This window comes from Chrysochloris asiatica, unplaced genomic scaffold, assembly GCF_000296735.1.
Source record: "Chrysochloris asiatica unplaced genomic scaffold, ChrAsi1.0 scaffold00227, whole genome shotgun sequence".
NCBI lineage: Eukaryota > Metazoa > Chordata > Mammalia > Afrosoricida > Chrysochloridae > Chrysochloris > Chrysochloris asiatica.
The window spans coordinates 678,940-698,291 of NW_006408745.1; positions in this window are offsets into that span (position 1 = coordinate 678,940).

Sequence of the window (19,352 nt, forward strand, 5' to 3'; positions counted from 1 at the left end):
ACACACACACATATACATATATATATATACACACACATATACATATATATATACACACACATATATACATATATATACACACACACATACATACATATATATGCACATATATTTGCATATATAGTGTTGGTGGTTGTGTGTTGTTGGGTTAGTTCCAACTCAGTGACTTTATCCAGTTTTCTGAGGCTGTAAACCTTTACAAGAACAGAAATCCTCATTTTTCACCCAGATTTTAGAGAGAATGATGGCAGTTTTCTGAGGCTGTAAACCTTTACAGGAACAGAAATCTTATTTTTCACCCATATTTTAGAGAGAATGATGGTGTGGTATTGTAGGATGAGCAGTGGACTGCTGACAAAATGCTTGGCTGTTCAAACCCTCCAGCTGTTCTCAGGGTTGCTATGAGTCAGAACCAACTTGAAGGTAAACAACAACAAAATTTAGATATATCAATTCTTGCTATCAATTCTTGCTATCACTTCCTTTTCCCAGATTATCTCTTTGCAACCTAAGCCACTACTGTTTGGTGGACATTAACCTTCTTCCGTTCTGTTTTAATATGAGCACTCTTTCTAGCCCTTTCACCAGAGAAGTAAATGGGGGAAGGAAATGGATTATTTGTTTTTCCTGGCAGGCCCCAGGTCTGGCCCCTTTGGAAGCAGATTGAAATTCCTTCCAGTCACCAGATCAGCCAGTTCTGCCTCATATAAATCTTCTTGGATCTAAGAAATAATTATTTTATTCATGTTTTAAAGTTTAACTTTCTTTTCTGTGGTCAGTGCTGCTTAGTTTCATTTTCTTCTCCTCTTTCTACTCCTTGTTTTAGTTCCATCTCTATAACCCTGCCTGCCAATCCCTTCCAGCTTTTTTTTTTTTTTTTAATCATTTGTCACTATAGCCAGATGAACTTTCTGAGCCTTTGGTGTCAAAGCAGAATGTGTGTGGGGAGTGTCAATCTCAGATGGTGCAATGTGGAATTCATTTCTGCTGCCTGCCAGATATTTCACTTGTGAGAGCAAGGCTTGGATGGCTCTAGTCTTTAGATGACAGTGCTCCATCTTCATACCTGTCTATTTCCTGCCCTGCTATTGTAACTCAAATGGAAAACTCAACTTCCATCTTGATGCAAAGCATACCTTCTACTATTTTCTAAGCCCCTTACCTAGTTTTCTTCTAGGGCTTGAAGCATTAATGTTCTCAAGCTAATTTACTTGTGATCTAATACCATGCCCAATTCTTGCTATCCTTGCCCCTGCTTCCTCAGCCTTCAGTTCCTCTCAGCCTTGTCCTGTCTTAAATGGGTGGACAGAATCAATTCCTAAAGCTGCTCTGTCAGAAAAGTCTTTAGTGTTTCCTGTGTACACCTCTGAACCTTGTAACCACTCTTGGCCCTCATATTTGCTGGAGGCACATGAGTTCAGACCTTTTCCTTTGGAACTTTGCTTTACCCTCACCAGACACTCAAGTCAAACTAGCCAGGACCCTTGGCCTAGTGAATGAGATTCTGCGACTCAAATTCAGTGGCCTTTCTGGATTACCTTCTTTTAAATCTTCAAGACAAATTTCACGTTGCATTAAAGCATCCAGTTTTGATACAATGCATTTCCTCTGATAAATTTACTTCTCTCTACATAATTGGTGACATGATTATTTCTTCTTTAATCTTAAAATCTTTTTTTAATGAACCTTATCCTGCTCCCCTTATCACACAATACAATCAAATTTAATAGTAAGCATATTAAAAAAAAAACAAAAACTCTATTTCTTTTTTGCCTAATAAGTAGTCAACTCTAAAAGGATATACCTGCTCCCACTATGACTTGGAAAATATTATCCCTACCACAGACACTTTCTTTTGTTTCTTCAGAGCTCAATCCTAACTTAAATATAATTAATATTTATTGAATAATTACTATTTTGCAGGCACTGTGCTAATTAGTCACTTATACCTCACAATATTCATATGAGAGATATATAATGTTAATACTATTTTCTGTATAAGAACATTAGAAATGGAGAGCTAATGTAATTTCTACAGAGTCAATAAGATGATAAATAATATTGCCAAAATATGAACACAGAGGTTTGGCTTTTGTCCACTATTACTATCTTTGTTGTGAGTCCTTTTGTGAATATACTTGTCCTTCACAGATTTTAAAGTTTTATACATGTGTAAGTCTCCCAGAAGATAATCATGTTATTTATTCAAGGAAGATTTGATGAATACATAGAAAGTGCCATTGGCCACACTAAACTTTGGAATATGTAAATTAACTCAAAAGACAGGCCAATCAGAACAACTGTGCTCAGATATTGACATAACTCTTTTGGCTTAAGGAGAACAATTTCCCCCAAAAGGAGGTATTTCGTGCCTGAGGAGGATGAGGCTCCTTTACAGCAGGATCCACTGCACAGATGGTATATCACTGCACTGCCTCTGTTGTTGAAGCATTTCCCACAATTTCTGTTTGGTCATCAATTGGGCATTTAGTTTAATCAATTAAGAATCTGAACAGAATGACTGAATATATCAAGTCTAACCACTTCACTTTAGAAATGAATATATTCATAGTCTAGTGTGGCACTGTGGACTAATGAACCAAACTGCAAAGTCATTTGAACTGCAAGATAGGTAGTTCAAACTCACCAGCGGCTCCTTGGAAACACTAGATAGAGTTGGTATGGGTCACAATTGACTTGATGGCACTTAACAACAACTACTACTTCATTTTAGTAATGAATATATATATATATACACACACACACACACACACACACATAAACACACACACGTATATATAAATTGAAATAATAGTATGCTGAGAAGTTAGCTCTTCTAAGACTATATAAATTTGTACTGAAAGAATTAATTCTTAAATATAGCTATCCAAACAACCAAACAAAGGTTGATGTAGTATATACATTCTCTAATGGAGTAAGGATTTGGTGGTACATGTTGCTATCAAACTTTGGACATATTATATTATAAGGAAGGACCAATCCCTGGAGAAGGACATATACTTGGTAAAGAGGAGGGTCAGCAAAAAAGAGGAAGACCCCCAACAAGATGGATTGTCACAGTGGCCACAGCAGTGGACGCAAGTATAAAGGTAACTGTGAGGATGGCGTGTGACCAGGCAGTGTTTCATTCGATGCTATATAGTGTCACTACAAGTCAGAACTGACTCAAGGGTAACCTAACAACAATGACAAGGCAAAAATTGTAAGGCCACAGTCGAATTTCTCAGAATAAAACTCCTTTACATAAGATCTTGGCCATTTAGCATTTCTTGTAGAATTTTAAAAAACGGTGTCAAACAATTAGTCAATGGACACTGGTTAGTTTTATAGTACTTGCATGCCCTAGTGCTTATCTAATGCAGTATAGTCTTAGTATTTCTACTGTTAACAATGGGAATCAACAAGAAAACTTAGATCCTTCAATATACGTCCCACTGAATCTGCTTATTAATCAATATATTTCTGCTTCTTTTCTAGACCCTTGCCTCCATGCCTGTCTAGGAAACATATTTGGATTTTCTTTGCCTCTGAGTTTATGAGGATAACAGGACTGAGTTCTATATACTCATCAATTTCCCCTTCTATCAGTTTACTTCTTATGCAGTTTATCCTGGTGCTTAAGGGTATAATCATCTCCTCACCTCCCTCATCCCAACCCACCCCTTGCAGTGTGAAGTTGCTTTGTGTTTTCTTTCTGACACCCTTGCTTTGTGCTATATTTAACTCTTGTACATTAGCATTAATATCCAGCGGTACAAGTGAAGTTTCTGCTGTGCATTACTTCCACCAGGTACAGTAGGGGTTTGTTCTGCTAATTTCCTTTGGGCATAGACAAACAGAATAAAAAAAAAGAAAAGAAAAGAAAATGCTAGAACCTTCACTCCCCAGTAAACTGAATACAGTCCTTTACAGGGTTTCTACATGCTTACTTTTATTATTTTGCTTTTCTATTTACCATTTTACTTTTGGTTTTGACTGACATACAATGCAGCTTACAATAAGAAACACTGACAAAAGAAAAGAATGTTCCGCTGAAAGGAACGTGTTTCTAACATAAAGAAGAAATAAAGAAAACCACCAATACAAACTGTTAGTATAAAATTCTTAACAATCTAGAGCAATAACAAGTGCATAATTCAAACTGAATCCACAGCCATTGAGTTATTCTAACAATGCAAGTTTTCCGTGACTGCAAATCTTTACGGGAGCAGAAAGCCTCATCTTTCTCCCACAAAAGGGTTGGCGGGTTTGAATTGTGGACCTTGTGTTTAACAATTCAGTGCTTATCCTACAGTACCACCAAGGCTCTTAAGTGCATGGTGGTGGTAGTGGTGGTGGTAGTGGTGGTGGGGTTTCTGCAGCTGTATATCTTAACAGGAGTAGAACGTCTCATCTTTCTCCTGAAGAACGTTGGTAGAATTGAACTGCTGACATTCCAGTTGCCAGCACAAAGACTCTTTAAGTGCATAGTGGTGGCTGTGTGCCATGGAGTCCATTCCAACTCATAGTGACCCTGTACAGGGTTTCCGAGGCTGTAAATCTTTACGGGAGCAGAGCGCCTCATCTTTCTCCCGCGGAGCAGCTGGTAGCTTGGAATTGCTGACCTTGAGGTTCGCAGCCCAATTTGTAACCACTACGCTAGCAGAGTAGGTCCTCAAAAGTTGTTCAAATAACAAAGTCAGATATAATTTATTCCCTTGAGTAAATAGAAATTCTACCTATGTTCAGAAAAGAAAGACTGTGAACTAGAAAGTGGATATAATTATGACAGGCTACTTATCTATTTTGGACTCCTGGTATGGCGCTGTAGGATCAGTACTGGAGTGTGAGTCACAAGCTCAGCAGTTCCAACCCACCTCCTCGGAAACCGTAAACAGGATATTATGAGTTGGAATCAACTCTACTGCACTTATCAACAATAACAAAACTTATCTAGTTAGGGAGCCTTGGTTACACTGTAGGATAAGCACTAACTGCTAATCATGTGGTCAGTAGTTCAAACCTGCCAGAAGTTCTATGTAAGAAAGATGAGGTTGTCTCCTCCCAAAAAGATTTAGAGTCCCTGAAAACCTATTTAGGGCTGCTATGCCTTGGAATCAACTTGATGGCCATAGTTAGGTTTTGGACCTAACCATGCTTGTCCAATTTCTTTCTTTTCTTTTTGACTTTTCTCTGTGAAATTCTTCTCCTCTTCTTTCTTCTTCCTCTTTTTAATTAGTCTCTCCGTTAAGTTGCTTTTTGTATTTGTTTAATAAAAGTACTCAAGACTACAGTAATGAGTTTTGTTTTTTATTTTGATTTCTTTTTTTTTTTTTAGTTGTAGTAGATCACTGCTCCATTTGGGAAAATTTAGGTGTATTCAAGCTTTTTTATCCAAGTAAGAAGCAACTTTGTTTTATTTTATCTGTTTCTTAAGGAGTAAAACTCCATATAACGAATATGCTAAGTATGTAAGGCAGATGGTTACAACTGTATTTAACTAAAGAAATGTGAATACTTATGGACAACAGAAAGAGGGAAGAAGAAGGTCAAGAAAGCATTGGGAAGAATAGAAACACGATACTTAACAGGAAAAGAAGAGAAAGAGAGAAAAGCAGAATGGAAAGAAAGTAAACCTAGGTCTGAAAAGTTCTGGAAAGTTAGTGACTCAGAAAAATGGGGTGTATACTCCCACAGGTCTTTTCATGGAACTTTTGTGGTGGAGAGTGGGGTTGGTTCCTGTGTGCCCCTTCTACTAGTAACAGGAGCTTGTCTCTTCTTACCACCTCGGACTCTATCTCTGAATCTTTTTCTAGTTCATTGGCCTTTCAGTTGTTTCATAGAAGTTAATAGAGCTAAAGGAGGCTACTGAAATCATGTCCGAATTCAGAAACATCTGTGCAGAAGGCTCTATGTGTGTGAATGGTATATACAGAGGTTTAAGAAAAGAATCAATGAAGCTCTGAGTGATTTGAAGTGGATCTGGGAAATGTAGACTATTTTTTTAAGATGTTAAAATAAAAGGCATATAAGAAGTAGGCAAGGTTGGTTGTCAGACTGATATGAAATTGAAAGAGCTCTTGCTATAATATTTTAAGCAAGGTACTTAATAATTCCCAGATTTATGGTTTTGCTTATACTATGTTTAGTGTCTAATATTATGCCAGAAAGTCTTTCATTGTCTCTTAAGCCTTTATTTTTATCATCTTCTAGGCCACTGACTTCTAAACTCATTTTCAAAAGCAGAAGTCAGATTCAGATTATACCAGTTCCCTGCTTATCATTACTCATAGTTTGCCTACGAAATAGGGATCACTGATCTGATCCCTGTTTACTCTTTTGCCCTCATCTCTCATCACTTTGACCCTCATTGCACACTCCCCAGATGTCCCATACTTATAGCATCATGTTCTTTTATATTCTCAAGTTTCTGCAAAAATGACTTCTTTTTCTAGATTTGTAACCTGTGTCTCTGCCTACATGACTGTTATCAACTTTTCAAAACTTAATTATGTTCAAGAACCTGGTTCTCCCTATAGACTTCGTTTACTTGACCTCTACTTTGCATGTATCCCCCTATCCGTCTACCAAAACCATTCCTCTGTGCTGGCCTAGTATTTTGTAGATTCCACTAAACACACTTAAAAAATGTCTTGACTTTTTTCTCTCTCACCCACCAGTCTGATACAGCCTCAAAAGCAAAGGTTACTTCTTCTACATAATTATACCCTCAGTAATTTTACATTGCAGATGCTCAATAGATGTCTATTGAATGAGTTAGTGGTTTTCCAGTTAAGCATGTACTGCATTAAAGTTGCTTTTTTCTTTTCTTTTGTTTTGTTTTTTAATTAAAGACACATGGAGAAAGAATAAGTTATAATGTGATTCTTTTCTGGAAGTCTTCTGATCTATGACCTACTCTAAGTCTAGATTAGACTTAAGATTCAAAAGTTTAAACTATATAGGCAAGATCTAGGTCCTAAAATTATACTGAATTAAAGGTTTATTCCCAACTTATTTCTGATCCAGTATGTAATTGTTCTGGTCCAGTATGTAACTGTAGCATAGTGGTTATGAATCGGGCTGTGAACCTCACAGTCAGCAGTTCGAAACTACCAGCTGTTCCATGGGAGAAAGATGAGGCTTTCTGCTCACGTAAAGATTTACAGCCTTGGAAACCCTGTACAGGGTTGCTAGGAGTCAGAACCGACTCCACGGCACATAACAACAACAACAACAGTATGTAACTGAGAGAGAGACAGCATAGTATGTTAGTTAAGAACATGGATGTTGTAATGAGACTTAGTCATTATTGCTCTATGACCATTGTCCTTCACCTTCCTCATATATAAGATGGCAATGATTATGACACATACCTCATAGAGAGCTTATGAAATTAAGTGAGTTAACACATATTAGGGGATTAGAACAGTATCTTAGCTTTGATGACTTGTGATTCTTTTTAAGAATATTGTTGTTGTTAAGTGCCATTGAGTAGATTCTGACTATTTCTGAAGAGTAGCTCATGGGTTTGAACTGTCGACCTATGGTTAGCAGCCCAGCACTTATCCTACAGTGCCACACCAGGGCTCTTGAATTTATTTATACCCATATACTGGCTTCATATACACATGTGATAGGATAAGTACCAAACACCAACAGGAAACCACATTTCCAGGAAGTCTCAAGGTGAATCCCAATCCCAGACAGTCTCTGAAATCAACACGAAGTCCTTTCTCTTTCTGATAAAACTCATTAGTCACCATATAGTCATCACAGGAGAAATGAAAGCAGGGTAGAGAACTCTGGATAGGACTTTTATTTTAACAAGGAATTTGAGAAGAACAGATAGTGATGATGCCAATCAGCAAATATTTCTTGAATATTTACTCTGATAGAGAGTCACTGGATAAGTCAAATGGATAAGCACTGGAATGAAAGTTTGGCATTTCAAATCCACCCAAAGGTGACACAAAGACAGACCTGGTGATTTACTTCCAATAGATCACAGACTTGAAAATCCTATTGAATAGTTTTCTACACACGTGGGATCACCATGAGGCAGGACTATAACTAACAACAACAATTTTTGAGGTACTGCTCTGGTCACAATGAAATCAAATCCTTTTATTCAAGATTAGGCAACTAAAATTACAGATAATTCTTATTGTTTTTGGCCCTAGAGGACCCTGTATTAAGACCAGGAAGAGTCTGCTTTTCTCTGCCTTGTATACCTTGTAATGTGTTTCTGTTTTGTTTTTTTTGTTTTGTTTTTTTTTTGGTCTAAAATAACACTCTTAATCAATGATATAGGTACTATAGCAATAGCTGCCAAGTAAATACAAGAAGAGACAACAAGAGAGGAGGGGGAAAGTATAAAGCTTTCTTTAAGAAGCAAAAGAAAGGCTCTTTATAATAGTATTCCTATTCCCAAAGCGACAGAAAATGTGTAAGAGATATCTATATCATCAACCCTGGAACACAATGCTGCCATAAACTGAGTCCACTCGATTTTCTACCTGACTGTGCAAAGCAATCTACTTTTCACTAAGACTTTCCCTCCTATATGTAAATAACTTCTTTATAAATGGGAAAATGGAGAGCAAGTCTTTCAAGCAGTTGTCATAAATTAGAATAAATTGCATTAATTCAAAATGTAAAACTAGGAGAGCCAGGAGAACATGCAACATATTTTCCCCAAATAACACTGTGAACAAGCACAAGTGTATACTTTGGGCATATGTATATCTTTCTTCTGACTGACAGCCTGAAGGAGAGTCCATGTGATTTTTGTGTTGCTGAGGTGGAAACAATCTTTATTTGGATTGAATAGCAGAGTAAACAGGAATGAATAAGAGACACAAAAGTTTGCAGTACAGATGGCTTCCCTTTAAAAAAAAAACAAAACCCAAACTGTATGCCTTATCAATTAAAGGTGCACTTTCTTTTGTTCTAGACGACTGACATAGTGTCTTTTCATAGTTGTGCATCAGAAAAATTACAGATGATAGTAAATTATATTTTGAGTTTAATAATGCCACACAGGCTAAATATAGAAATTAATGTTTAACTCTTCTGCCTTTTATCTTTAAAAATAAGATTAATCTTATAGTGTAGTTATGTAAGTCATTGGAGAAACTAAAAACTTTAGTGATAACAAGCCAAGACAAATAAAAAAAAAAAAGAAATAGTATCTATATGTATGTTATTGCTGTTAAGTGCCTTTGAGTCGGTTCTGACTCATAGAGACCCTGCATAGGGTTCCAAAGAGCAGATGGTGAAGTTAAGTTGATGACCTTGCAGTTCAAATTGACCTTGTAGACTATATATATAGATTTATCCACATCCATGGCTGATGACAACATTACACATGTACATGAAATTATTCCATCAAATAAAGAGTGACAATGAATTATGTGGCAAATCTTTTGCAAATCATCCATGGCTCTGCCTATGAAATAATGCACGACAGACCTGGGTTTCGAAAACCTTTTGCCAAGCAGGTTCCAAAACATCTCATGGAAGAGCATAAACAGAAACATTTGGACATCTGCACAAAAAATTTGGACCAATACTTGAAGGAAAGTAAAAGTTTCTTTTAAAGAAATCGTTACTAGTAAACAGACATGGATTCATCACTATGAGCCTGAGAGTAAACGTCAGAGTGTGGAATGGAAGCATCCTCAATCACAGAACAAGAAAAAGTTCAAAAGTCAACCGTAAGCTGAAACTTGATGCTTACAGCTTTCTGGGATTCTCAAGGGCCAGTATTGGAACACTGTCAGGTAAAAGTTTCAACAGTCAGCAGCGGTTCCTTGCAGTGAGATGCTCACAGTAAAGCTAGAGTCTAAACATCAGAATAAATGCAGAAGAGGGATATCCAAGGGCTTTGTGATCTTGCATGACAATGCATGTCCTCACACTTCTGTGCACACTATTAACACTGCAGAAGTTTCACTGTGAGGTGTTAAGCATCCTCCCTATAGTCCTGATCTTGCTTCATTGGTCTTTCACCTGTTTGGTTCCCTGAAATCAGCCCTTGAGGGTGAAGATTCACCTATGATGAAGAAGTGAAGACAGCAATGCATTTGTAGCTTGGATGCGCAGCCAAAAACATTTTTAATAAGGGAATACAAAAGCTTGTTGACAGATGGGCAAAGTGTATTGAAAAGCAAGGAGATTTTGTTGATAATGATATATTTGTCTTTTCTAAACTTTGATTAAAATAACTTCTACAGCCAGAATGCAGATAATTTTTGACTCCCACATATGCATGCATAAATATGTGTGTATGTGTGTCTGAGTGTGTGTATATATGCACTTATCCGCATGCACACATCCTTATAGTGGGAATGGATAAAGGATTCTGATGATTCAAGAAAAATATTAAAAGATGTGCCAAAAGTAGTCTCTTGAGACTCACAAGAATTTGATTAAACTATAATTACGCCTACCCATAAGCATCATACACCTGTGCACCTAAGAACCTCCTTCCGAGAATCTAAAGAACATGTTGCCTCCCACACAGTCATCTGGCTCTGTCATCTGAATGAACTGCCTCATATAGCACAAGGAAGGGATTGCACAGCCGTCACTGTATGTCAACAAGGCCCATTTGCCCATCTAGGGAAGTAAAGGACTATACTGACTCAATTTCCCATACTTTACTATAGTAATGCCCAAATGGAATAACAAATAGCCATCACGGATCAAAACAAAATACAACTGCCTAAATATTTATCTAGTTGTTTTACTTATTTAATAAACTATGGCATTTAGTTATGATTTATATCTTACTATGTGTTAAAATTGTCTTTATACTTCTAAGATTTTTTAGCACAGAATAGAAGACAGTTAAAAGAACTAATTCAGGGCTACTGGAAAGATGAGTGAACCAACATTTAGGTTTGACTTCCAGGCTTGATCCTTCACACTTTTCTGCTGGCCTTGAAGAGACTAGTTATGACTCTCAAGGGTGCTCTATTCTGGAACAATTCCCACAAAACAATCAATGGCAGAGCATCATATCTTCCTTCTCCAAAAGAACAGGATGTACAGAAAATAATGCACATGTAGTAAAGAATTGAAAGCCTAATGTATATAGGAAATGCATTCCTACAAGTCAGCACATCAGGTCACCAGATATCAGTCTCAGGCAAGAGTTAGTCATCATTTTCTTACAAGCGCCACATTCTTCTCCCAGGAATTATGCATTGCCTTCCCCTCCACATAAAGAATTAGCTGAATAAAGTAAAAATAAGAGGACTCTAGGGCTGCAGATGGCTGACCAGCTGTTTCTGGGTGACTCCCCATGAATCAGTGCCTCATCTGAGCTTTAGTGCTTCCATGTTTTTGGGGCAAAATATTCTGCATTGTGGAAAACTAGTTCATGGAAAATAATACAGCAAACTAACATTTATAGAAAACCACAGTAATCTTGTAACAAATGTCCTAAATTATGTACTCAAAAGCAGATCCAATTTTACCCAAGGTTTTCTCTCTGAAGTGCCTGTAGAACCCTTTTTGTTGTTATTGTTGTTTGTTACTGGGGCTCCTCTATACCCCTAACCCAAGTGTCTTTTTCTTTAATGATATTGTTGTTAAGTGCTGTCAAGTCAGTTCCGACCCATAGCAACTCTATATAGTGTTTCTGAGGGCTGACTGGTGAGCTTGAACCACCGACCTTGCTGTTTAAACCACCTTTGCAGTCCAGCGAATTAACCCACAGCAGAACACTAATAACAGACCACCTTATAGAATGTATGCACCACACAGGAGATACAATTTTATCCTTCATAATACGCGAAGAAAGAGTGGAGGTATGCAGAGAATATTTAAAGGACTTAACTTTTCTGTCCCCTTTAGAGATCTATTGCATATTTTTTCATTTTAGTTTGATGTTGTTAAGATTAATATTGCTTTTAAAGGCCTCCTAGTCCTGGTGTTGTATTGTGAGATAAAGCATTGTACCACAAGATCAGTTTGAACCACAACGTTGGTGGTTTAAACACACCAACAACTTCTAGGAAGCCCTATTCAGGGTTGCCATGAATTGGAACTAACTTGACAGCACTTAACAACAATAACAACAAGTTTCTTTTAAACAATATTAACACCTGATGCTTAAAATGCAATATTGGTGCTACTGACAAAATTTAAGTAGAATGAAATTTTGCATTCCAGCCTCTCCCATTACCCTTCCAGGAGGAATTTTCTGCAAAAGCAAGAGTTTCCTGGAAGTCTTTCCCTGGGTATATCTTCAATTTTAGATGATTATTTGATATGAATATCTCAAGAAGGTATATTTTATTACACAGAGAAATAGAGATATTTGCAAATGCCTGTTATCAGGAAGAAGGCATTTGTATGACAGGAGAGTAAGAAACCTTCTGTGATCATTTTTATTCAATGAAAGCCATTCCTTTGGGTGGGAGAGTCAAATGCTAGTACCCACACATGCTGCCTGCATACCAGCACAAGCCAGAGGAATGTAGATTTCTGTATCTGAGAGCAGCTGCTAAGTGAAATGGAACGTCCAACAGATGGCTGCATTGTCATTGTTGGAGGAGGAGGAGAGGGGAGCTATTTTGGTTTTCCTGGTGAGAGAGTAAGAGTATGTGTATGTGTGTGTGTGTGTGTGTGTGTGTGTCTTTAACAGGATGTCTTCTCCACTACCTGGTGGTATGTAGAGCTTTTGGTGGCATCAACTTTCATCCACTTGGTAACTTAGAACTAGTGGAGGCCTTTGAGATCATCTGATCATTTGACATTTAATAGAGGAGAAAGAGGACATGATTACGAGAGCCAAGATCAGAACTCTTTCTTTAGGCTATAGTACATAGAAATCATATGTTCTATTTTCTTCAGTATTAGTGTGTACCTCTAATCTAAAGCTGGGTAAAAGGGAACACACTATCAATTGTAGTTTCTTAACCTGCAAAGTATGCATGTGTGTGTTGTTTTACTGTCTATGGTGGAGCTTTCTTGCAATTATTTTGTTGAAAGAAAAATTAAGATATTTTATAAGCTGGCTTATATCAGGTCTTTATTATATATTGTATTAGATGCTTGGGATAATTTAACCTATGGCATTCTCAAATTTAAATAACATGTTGTGTTATTGGGTACTGTCAAGTCATTTCCACTCATAAAAGACATTATGCATAACAGAGTGAAATACTGCTCAGTCCTGAGTCATCCTCACAATCATTGTTATGTTTGGGCCCATTGTTCCTCTTTTTCACTGATCTTCTACTTTGCCATATATAATGTCCTTCTCTAGGGATTGGTCCCTCCTCATAACGTGTCTCAAATACATGAGATGAAATCTCACTGTCCTCACTTATAAGGAGCATTCTGGCTATATTTCTCCTAAGACATATTTATTCATTCTTCTAGCAATTCCTGGTGTATTCAACATTTTTCACAAACATCATAATTCAAATGCATCAGTTCTTCTACAGCCATCCTTAATCATTGTCCAGCATCTGCATGCATATTTAAATTCTACTTCACTTTCATATTCCAGAATATATGATATTCTGGAATATGAATATAATCATTGTTTACAAATGCCATGGTTAAAAAACAAAAAGAAAATTTTCATGTTGAGGTTTCAACCATGACCCGTCTACCAAAGGTCTCAATTCCACTTCTGATGGTAATGTTGGGTCAGTTTTACAGTCACATGGCTCACCCATGGTTCATGTTTTTCTTTCTTTTTGTTTTTTTTTCCAGAAATAGAATCAATAGAGAACAGACAAACCCACAGTTGCCAGTTTGTACAGTCTTGTGGTTTCTGTCAGGGGCTACAGACTCGAGCAGGTCTACCAGATAATGAAGGCAAGTTATTTCAGTTCCTGTGGGCCCAAAGTGCCTCAGCAGAGTTCTGGTTTCAAACAAATGAATAACAAATTAAAAGGTACAGTAAAATAAGGGGGTGGTTAAAATATATGAACTAAAATCAATGTAGGAGAAATGCAGTTAAAAACCCTGCATTCTCAGCAATAGCCTGTGATGTATTTTGTTAATCTTTTAAAATTTATGATAAAAGCCTTTTAACAGAAAGTCAATATATTTGGGTGGTAGAGCAAATATATCATCCTGTACTGGTGGTTACATTAAATACTATGCATCGGTTCCACTGTCTGTAGGAAATGAGCAGAGGTCGGTTCAATGGAAGCCATATCTCAATGAGACCAGATACTTTTCCTAACACGGTCTCCAGAGCCAAGGAGAGTATTAGGTTCTACTCTTCAGCCTAGGTTCCCCAATGACGTCATCGAGAGTCCTGGAAATGAAGAGGGATCAGAATACCAAAAAACATAGTCTAATAATAAAGCAAAAATGGAGAACAGATGGAAAATAAAGCTTCTCTGGTAAAGTGTGACCTAATGTTATAAATTTGTTCAGGGAAAGAAAATAACAGCAGCAAAGCAAAACAGCCTGTAAGCAGACTTATGGTGTTAAAACTCTGGAATATGGCTGACTAGAAAAAACACCTAGATACTTAAAAACCTTCCAGAAAAAGACTGAAAAAATGGACAGGAAAACGAGGAAATTAGATTTTTTGAAGAGTTTGAAACACCTCTAGTAAGTGTGCTTAAAGTAAAAAAAAAAAAAAATATATATATATATAGAAAAAAGACAAAAACAAAATCTGAAAACGCTTTTGAGTTTTTGTTTTGTGCTTAATTTTGTCCCTTTTATCTTCATCTGACCTGGAACAATCTTTTGCCTTCAAAGATAAACACCATTAGAAGAGAAAGAGAAAGTCACGGGTATTAACTTTGAGCACAGGAGTTAAAATTCAGGGCCAAAGTTGACCTCTATTTCTCTATTTCATCTTAAGAAAGCTGTTTATTGTGAATTGGGTGAAGGTTTATGGACAAGATCATAAGCTTTACATTCAACAAATTATATACACTTTGTTCCATTTCAATGATTACAATCCCCTCCCTGCAACAACAGTTACTCTACTTCCTCCCAGTGGCTCCACATTTTCATCTTGTATTTCACAAATGAACTGAGTAAAAATATTTGATGTACACATACCAAACAAAAAACATCTAAAGGGCACATTGTGCCAGCCAGCCTCCTGCCCACACACTCACAGCCTTTCTCAGTTCATTGGCCTAGAACCCGCAGCTGCTCTGTCTCTCTATGCCACTGTCTCTGCTGTCGCCACTATTCTAAGTAGGAATCTCACACTCCACTCATGTTCTTCTTTCTTGATGGCCCCAATACAAAGTTGTCAAGAGCTATTTTGACCTGCTATTATGGCTGCAATAGAGTATTGGTGTGAGGTTATAGGATAAGTGTAAGGTTGCTAACGATGAGGTTAGCAGCTCAAATCAACCAGACACTCCTCAGAAACTATATGCAAGATCGCTATAAATCAATACCGACTCGATGGAACTTAGCAACACCGACAATGGCTGCAATATACTCAAACATTACACTTATTTGGCATACTCAACCAATTAAGTCTTTACACAAACCTGTGAATGTTTGCCAACAATGTATACATTTTCACAGAAATGAGATTTTTAGATCCTCTTAATAATTGGACCTTGAGATCTAGTTTTTTCACTGTTCTACCATGCATATGATCAGAAAAAAATAACCCAGTTACTTGTACTCTACCTCTAGCATCCTATCAAAGAAAATCTTATTAAGTTCTTCTTCTTAATCCTTTTTACTCTGTCTAGGCAACATTTTGCTTTAAGCTGATTTACTATCTACTTGATTCTTTAAATTTGATGCTTCAGACCCATCCTCACTCCCAGGAAAAATCTCTAGCCTTGGACTTCGACTTTGGTCTACCAAAGTTTCTCCAGGACTAAAGGCCAGTCCTATCCATTGTTTACCAAGCTTCTAGATGTCCTGCCTGGCACAGCTTCAGACTTCCTGCCACCAATCATCCCTTCCTGAAGAATGATCCTCAGCCAGATTCTACAGGGAACTATTCTAAAGTAATGAGTCCACTACACAGTATAGATGCAACACATAGGATTAATGGAATTTGTTTTTGCTGTTCTTATTTGCCATGGAGTCGATTCCAACTCATAATGACCCTGTGCAGGGTTTCCGAGACTGTAAATCTTTATGGGAGCAGAAAGCCTCATCTTTCTCCCGTGGAACAGCTGGTAGTTTCGAACTGCTGGAATTAGGAGTATAAAAATAATAGAATGTTAGACCTAGAAGAAATTTAGCATTCACTCATTTGACAGGGGAGGAAATTGGTACTCAAACCCAGTGATTATTCAGGTCTGCAGTGAGGAAAGTATCACAATGTATACAATTTTTTTGGTAAACTATATAGAACGAGACTATATGCATATAAAACCAGTTTGTCTTCTAGATGGTATGTTTGAAAGTTAATTCCAGAGGAAATATTGGACACCCAGAGTTGCTACCTGTAAAATAATGATACCAACCACTCCTCCCACAACCTCTCTCCTTCTTAGCTGGGATTAGTAAGTCATTGCACACAGAACCCCAACACCATACTCACAGTTATGAGATTTGTTAGGGACGTTAACAGGTTACAATTCAGAGCCAGAAATGTTCTGGGCACAGTTTGTTCAGTCAAGGTAACCTCTCCTCAGCTGTGCCCATAGATAGGCTTCTCTCTGCCTGGGCAGTGTTACAAGGCTTTTTTAGGGATGCAAATTAATACCCACAGAAGAGAGCACTCCACAATAAGCCCTCAGCCTGAAAACACTCAGCTCTAGCTCCATGGGTCAGCTGACTAGCTCCAACAATTAAGTGCCTTGAGGCGCCTCCTGCCCACAGCCACTCAAGTTTACTTGCTCTATTGGATGGGAAATCTCCTGCTCTGTCTCACATTCTGGCTCTTGTTTCTGCTTCTGGTCCTCCTCTGCCACTCTGGCATCACAGATTTTTGTCCCTGGGTTGAAGAGGTTCAATGCATAGGGATCTCAGGGTGCAAAGGACGTACTCTATTCCAATCTCTTTTTTGATGGTAGTGAAATCTCCCATCCCTGCTTAGGAGATGGCTCATTTTATACATGTTAGAATTCTAACTTACTATAATTATAACTAACTCTGTCAATTACTCACAAGGGAATCATATAATCCTATCAGTATATTTTCCAACCTTCTCTTACCCAGACCAATCAGGGCAAAAATATTGTTTTTGATGAGCATTACAAAGACTATGGGTAGAAAGAATTCAGTGTACTGCATTGTCATTACTCACAATGTTTAAATCTCTTTTCTAAAATTGTCATTTGAAGCAGAGAAAATTGTCACTGTAGAGTGAGATCTTGTTCTTATTAGTTAAATTAATATCCAGGGCTCAGATATTTGTCTCAGGTTTCATCTTAAACGTCTTCAAAGGCAAGAACCATGTCTGTTTGTTCCTTATTCCTGGAACACTGCCATTTAGCAAGCACCTAATAATTATTGGCTAAGTAAATAATAAAAAAAAAATCCAACCTACCTTCAAAGGACGATGATTTGCTATGATTGATAGACAACAGCTCTTTAACTATTTTCAAAAGAGAATTCTCCAAATAAAATTATTTTTGAGCAGTAACACAGTTGTTGGAATAGGTTCAAGGTAATCAATTAAAAGGGGAACATGTTCATTGTATTTACACATCTGTTCTGGTTGACCTGTATATTATTGAATTTATTTATTTCTCACCTTTCAAAAAAAAAAAAAGCAGATTGAAACAATGACAAAAAGAAGCCATTATAAAACAATAATGTTAATAAAAATCACATTATTGTAATCATGGCTCAGATATGCACAGCAAAAGCAGCCCACAGGGTGGGTTCCTTATGTGTGGTTAACTAAGGAGTGACAGTAACAAGAAATAGAGCACAAATGAGACTCACCCAGTCTCAAGCACATGTCTGCATGCCATCTGGCCCTTGTTCCCTGTTGAGTAAAAGAGTTACTTACAGCTAGTAAGAATTCAGTCAAAAGGAAACATTCTGGGGTGACTGGGGGTGACAAGATTCCCAGATTGATAACAAGTGCATAGGAGGAAAGACATGTGCAGGTGTCATGATAACCACATCTCTGTTGTTGTTAACATGTAAAATCAGCATTGAAGGTTCTATATAGCACCTAAAACTGAGGACATCCTCTCTTCAGTGGACTGATATTTTAATGTGTTAGGAAAGGACCATATTAGCAGAATATTTAGAGGAAAGCATATTCATCCTGAAACTGTCCACTGAATTACTCACAGGAACGTCTAAGAGTAGTGATCTTACAATAATTTTTAAATGTATTAGACACACAAAAGAAAATTCAATTCACACCACAAATCACACACTTTCTCCCATATTACAAGTAGTTCCAGTCTAAAGCATCCTGAGCAGGCAAAGGTGATCTTACATATTTCATAGATCATGTTGGGCTCAGGATTGGAATTAATAATTGCTCACTAAGGAGCTCTCGTAGCGTAGTGGTTACGAATCGGGCTGCGAACCTTAAGGTCAGCGGTTCGAAACTACCAGCTGCTCCGCGGGAGAAAGATGAGGCTTTCTACTCCCGTAAAGATTTACACCCTCGGAAACCCTGTACAGGGTCGCTATGGGTCGGACCCGACTCGACAGCACTTAACAACAACATAACAAAATAAGTTTATTTATTCTTTTTACTACTCCCTAAATCATTCTACTATGAAAATTCAAGTAGAATCAGGTAAGAAGCATAGTAAAATGTGACACCTCATAAAAATAAAACCAAAGAATGTTCATAAGAAGAAGCAGACAATGTTGAATTTCTCACAAAGCCAAGCTTGCTCATTTTGAGGTTACTTTGGTTTTGATGAAGTCCATAGAATGAGTGTTATTCATGATGTGTGGCATCCAAAACAACAAAAAATAGCTTTTTTTTTTTTGCTAGAAATAAGAGCTATTCAAGTGCTATAATTAAAAGAAAAATCATTGCTTAAATTCCATAGTGCTTGAAAAATTGGACTGAGTCTTTTAGCTAGTGAGATAAAGATAGTGGTCATAACTAATTTTCTATATATAAAATCTTTCATTGAGAATGTATGGTCCTACACAGTCTCTGAAATATCCCAATTAGAATACTATACTAATTCAAGAATAATATTCACAATACATTAATCACAAATTTTCTAAAGGGCCAATCTAATGCTGTAAATACATAGATTAAAAATTACATATATATTGTTGTTGTTGCTATGTGTGCGTGGAGTAGGTTCCGACTCACAGCGACCCTGAACATGTTTCCGAGGCTGTAAATCTTTACGGGAGCAGAATGCCTCGTCTTTCTCCCGTGGAACAGCTGGTAGTTTCCAACTGCTTACTTTGTGGTTCACAGTCCGATTCACAACCATCTC